Source organism: Lissotriton helveticus, chromosome 2_2, assembly GCF_964261635.1.
Source record: "Lissotriton helveticus chromosome 2_2, aLisHel1.1, whole genome shotgun sequence".
In the NCBI taxonomy this organism is placed as follows: domain Eukaryota; kingdom Metazoa; phylum Chordata; class Amphibia; order Caudata; family Salamandridae; genus Lissotriton; species Lissotriton helveticus.
Window position 1 is genome coordinate 292,383,968 of NC_136060.1, and position 5,855 is coordinate 292,389,822.

The window sequence follows — 5,855 nt, forward strand, 5'->3', positions numbered from 1 at the left end:
TCAAGCCCTCGCCGATGTCCCGCGCATCCGAAAATCCACCATGGGTGGCAGATCCTTCTCCTTCCTTGCTGCCAAGACCTGGAACTCACTCCCCACTCACCTCCGCCTTACTCAAAACCACATCTCCTTCAGAAAAGAACTTAAAACCTGGCTATTCGACAAATAATGAACCCCTTACCCAAGCGCCTTGAGACCCTCTGGGTGAGCAGTGCGCTATACAAATACCCGAACTTGAACTTGAACTTCCTGTGCAGACATGTTGCCTGCACTAGTGGATGCATTCATCATCTCCACAGCATTGGTCACCTGGTCCAGTGCTTTACCTACATCTCCGCTCCAATGGCACATTTGTGTTTGCATGGTCCCGGACCTACGTGCCAGCAGGGCAGTTGTAGTGGCCAGCCTATTGTTCGATTTCACATACATTTTGAGGTGCTGCATAAGTTGCCGATGGTGTCTTTTCTGAGATGCATGTCCCTCCTGCATGACCCTGGTCAGTTGCTGCACACTACTGAACAGTACTGCTATGTTGTCTGCCATCTTTGCAATTTCCATCTTCACTAATCATGTTTTCTTGCTCTGCAGGCGATGCGTACAAAGCATCTGTCCCTCCAGGCCACCCCAGACCTCATTTGTTTGCTCCTCCTGCTGTGTTCTGCATGCTCTACGTCTTCTATGCCGGACTCTGAGATTGCCTCTGCTGACCTGCGTTGGTGGAGTTGTGATGGTAGTACTTTGGCGATGGCTACCCTCAGGTGTTGCATTGCCCTCATCATCTGACACCATGGGAACCAGTGTTGGGAGAGGTGCCCTGCTTGAATTTGGTGCATGTGACTGTTTAGTTGGCAGAGCTGGTGTGTCCTCATGTTCAGATGCGCTGGAGTGCTGCATTTCCTGGACCTCACTATCCCCAGCCTCTACACAGTCTGCATCTGTGAGGTTAAACAGTGCAAAACAGCATTAATTCATGATTGTGAGGTCAAGTCACAGTTATCAATTATTACATTTGTCATTAAGTTGAACATCTGCTACACTATTTGTAGTCGTTATTTTGCATATGTGTGTGTTTGTCATTGTAACTGCTTGACCTGCCTACATCTCCCATAATGCACTTCTGTAGAAATCAATGAAGTCTCGTATACAGCTCTTGTAGATGGTATTTTATTCTTCAAGTTACATCTTGATAAGTTCCAACGTAAGCCTTAATATAAGCCCCACCAGGAGCTCAGCCCATCTTCTCCAACAGCTCCACCTTCAAGTACAAACATCCATAATATTCCAAATGACATCATATAGCTAGAGCATCAGGCAGAGAACCAGGGCCAGGGAGATGCATTGCATGAGAAGCAGATTACTCCACATCTTCCCCTTTATAATATTTAACAAAATGAAATAGTATACACATATATAAACATAGGAAGAGAAGATACACATTCCAGAAGTAAACGTAAAAGAACACCATAATAACATGAGCCAAACTCTCCTTATGTAATAATAATAATAATGTAAAAGCAATGCAACAATGAGAAAATAGTAATGTAAGTAATAAAATTGCCTTCCATATGTAATAATAATAACGAAGCAATAGTAATAATGTAAGTAATAAACAGTAAGACAACCTTCTCTATATAATAATAATGATAATAATAATAATGACATAAGAAATGTAGCAGTAGTAATGTAAGCAATAAAGTAGTGATATAGAAGTCAAACTTAAACAAATGGCAGGGCCAGGGAATAACATACACCCTCTACTGCACACACTACAATATACCGTCCACCTACCAGGAACACCCTCTACTGCATAATGTTGCAAGACCAGGTAAATTTACATATTCTCTAATGCACATACTATAATGTCCTGTCTGTATACTATTGCAGGATCACACACGCATTAATACACAGTAACCTCCCATTAAGAGAACACATACCTCCTCGTAAAGGGGGAATCCACCTCCCTATAAACCACACACTTGTAGTAACCTCCCAAATAATTGTAAAGGGGGAATCCACCTCCCTATAAACCACACTTGCAGTAACCTCCCAAATAATTGTAAAGGAGGAATCCACCTCCCTACAAACCACACACTTGCAGTCACCTCCCAAATAATTGTAATGGGGAATACACCTCCCTATAAACCACACACTTGCAATAACCTCCCATATAATTGTAAATGGGGAATCCACCTCCCTATAAACCACACACTCGCATTAACCTCCTAAATAATTGTAAAGGGGGAATCCACCTCCCTATAAACCACACACTCGCAGTAACCTCCCAAATAATTGTAAAGGGGGAATCCACCTCCCTATAAACCACACACTTGCAGTAACCTCCCAAATAATTGTAAAGGGGGAATCCACCTCCCTATAAACCACACACTCGCCCATCCTCGTCGCCAATGTAGAAATCAATGAAGTCTCGTAGACAGCTCTTGTAGATGGTATTTTATTCTTCAAGTTACATCTTGGTAAGTTCCAATGTAAGCCTTAATATAAGCCCCACCAGGAGCAGCATCCTGGATACTCAGCCCATTTTCTCCAATAGCTCCACCTTCAAGTACACACATCCATAACATTCTAAATGACATCATACAGCTAGAGCATCAGGCAGACAACCAGGGCCAGGGAGATGCATTACATGAGAAGCAGATTACTACAGCTTCCCTTTCTGAAAACATTGTGTAGTAGATGCTTTACAGTGTGCACTTATGCTGTGCTGAGCTCAGGTTGTGACGTAAGTAATTGGGACAATGGCAACATGCATTCATCTTACCTTCAGATGTGTGCGCAGTTCCTGAGGTGTCGAGCTGTGTCACACCAACAACAGCTTCAGGCTGGATAGTGGATTCCACCAAGTCCTCCATGGGAGTGTTCCCAGTGTCTGTTGGTGTCCCCCTCCTGTCTTCATTGCCTCCTTCAGCCGGTCTGCAATACGCACCTTAGCCCAAATGCGCAGATCGTACCATCGCTTTTGAGGTCTTCAGTGGTGCGGTGTGTCACACCAATTGCATTTACTCTGTTCTGGATCCGGATCCATATTTTACATTTCTCCTGCTCTGGTACTTTTAATGAAGCTTTGCCAAACAGCTTCTCATGGCTGTGGACTACTCCCTCAATGAGTGTTTCAATTTCTTTCTCTGAAAATTTCAATTTTCTTTTCCTGCCTTTTTGGCTGTCCTCTGCTGTTTGTGCAGCTTCCATTTTCAGTTGGTTGCCAGGTGTTTGCAATCTCTCTGTCCCACTCCTGTTCTGCTCCCAGAGCCAGCTCCCTCCTCTTCCTGATCCTCTGCACTAAAAATGAGGCTTGGAGTGCTCACTTCCTGGTTCTGATGTCCTCAAGATGTATCAATGTGCGACTCCGGAAATTGCGATTTCGCTAATTGCAAAATCGCTAATTGCGATATCGCAAAAGCCGGAATCGCAATTTTTTCTGCGAATTTTAGCGATTCTTTATTTTATCGCTATTTTTATGTTGCATCGCGTTTTGCGATTCCTTATTTTCGATTCCTTAAAAATCTCAAATAAGGAATTGCAAATTTATAGGATGATGCATGTGCCTGTAAGTGTAGAAATACGGCTGCTTCCTTGCATACTGTGTATGTGAACCTACCCAACCTACAATCTTGTTCGCTAGTTGTTCGTTACCATGCCAGATGATAGTCTGATGGATGTGTTTATCAAAGGTAATGATCAGCCACGCAGTTTTTTTATTCAGATACATTCTGCTTGTTGCTGATTTGTGGGTTAGGTTGTTGCATATATTTATCTATAATTTGTATTATTGCTAATAATTTACTCCCACTTTATACAAGTGGTACTGGGTAAATGTTTTTCACATTTTGAAAGATTATTCCCCTATAGATTATTTTTAAATGTATCCCTTAATAAATTTGCACCCATTTTAGAAATGTTAGCACATTTTATCACACTTCTTCTTGCAATTTAATTCTCAAAGAAGTCAAACTTTTAAGTGTTTGGGTGAACTGAGTGTAAGGAAAAAGGAGTGGGGGGGGCAAACCATGCTTTAATCCAATTGATTTAACATACAGTTTTATATTTCGCATTGTGCCAAAACCGTGAGAAGTGTTTTGTTTAAATGTAACAGTATTAAATAGTATGTTGATTACATATTTATTTTGTCTAGTGCAGGTAAGTAATGTAAATATTTTGTATGTTTTAATGTATTTATGTTCAGTGGTATCTGTTATGGCCTTTGCGTTGTTTACAAAACCATGAAAGTTATTTTGTTTAAACTACTGAGGATTAGATATTATGGTGCGCAGATGTTTATTTTGTGTAGTTCAGCTAACAATGTAATTATTTTTATGTATTTAATGTTAGTAACATCTTTTGCGATATTCTGGTGAGCTGTGAGGGTAATTAGTGTTAGTACAATGGTACATAGTTATCACAAGACGTTATCTGATTTGGTTATCATTGGCTCTACCAAAGTTAAAGAAAGTCATGTAATTTTTAGGTACACTTTACCTGTGTTGTGTGCTATGCCTTCCGATGTAGGTAAGTATTACGTTTTATATTTTTGTTAGGGGTGCAAGGTAAACTCTGTTCCGCCAGCGGAGTATGCTGGAATTTGCCACACCACACTCCAATTGGAAGTGCAGATTTCTGCAAAAACTCCACCACCCACTATAGAGCGGAGGTTACTGGCGCGTCAGTCGCCTCTCTTCGCATCGTAAACAGTGACAGAGCCACAGAATCTAACCGACATAACATTTGCATAAAGAATGTGAACTGTGCAGGGCGCTCAGGAGGATATCATAGAGTCAAAGATAGTCTGGCACCCAAAATCACTGAGAAGGAGGGTCCAACCTCGCCACTCTATTGGTGAAGAGGAAAAACCAAAAAGTGGCATGAAATGCCAAGCGCAAGAGCCATAGAGTGTCAGCAAGCAGGTGTTGCCGCTCCCTGTCCAAGTTCCATCATCGCACCCTGGTGCACTCTTCCAGCCCCTCTGCCAGCCTGAAGCCGACCACTGGTTCGCAATGCACTCGTGAATACCCGACCACCGGGCTGTGGAGATGGACACCAGCGACCTGGAAGAGTGGTGACATCTTTCAATTGGGGTGAACGGGGTGTAAATTTACTGGCTTTACTTGTACTACTGGTGGTTGCTGCCAAGATCCGTGATGGGAGAAAAGAGTAAAACCACGAGGTGTGGTGCTGTTGTGTTGTGGCGAGTCTGTTCACTGTGGCAAGTGCACTGCAAACCGCGTAGCACTGTGCTAATTGTCTGTGGGGTTGGAGCTCACTGCGCGCTAACTCTGTGGATATCCGCAGAGTGCAACTCCGCGAGCTCCACCCACCTCTGAATTTTGCTCTAACTATTACAACTTTAGTAAAGTGGTAATAGGAAGAGCAAAATAGTTATAACTTTCTATCTAGTTTGTAAAAAACTACAGAGCAGCACAGGAGTACTGCAATAACCCCCCAACTTTTTTTTCAAAGGTTAACATTGTTGTTATAAATATTTCTACATTTTTATACCACTGTAAAGTGATATTTCTTTTTAAAGTAGTGCAGCAATATTAGTAAATACCACGTTGCTTCATACCCTTGATTTGCATATTTAAATATCTAAAAAAATACTTTAGCACACTATAGTACTTTTTTGGGGATTCACAATACCTTCGAAACTGTGTATTTTTTTAAAACATATATATATAAACTTATACATGTTTTTCCCTACTATTATCACTTTACTTGAGTGATAATAGGTATAGGAAAAATAGCAAATCTAATACTTACCTACATTGACTATCACAACACAGAACACAGGGACACTCAAGGTGAACTGCCTTGAGCGTTTGTGGAATAGTATGAAGTAAGGCAAA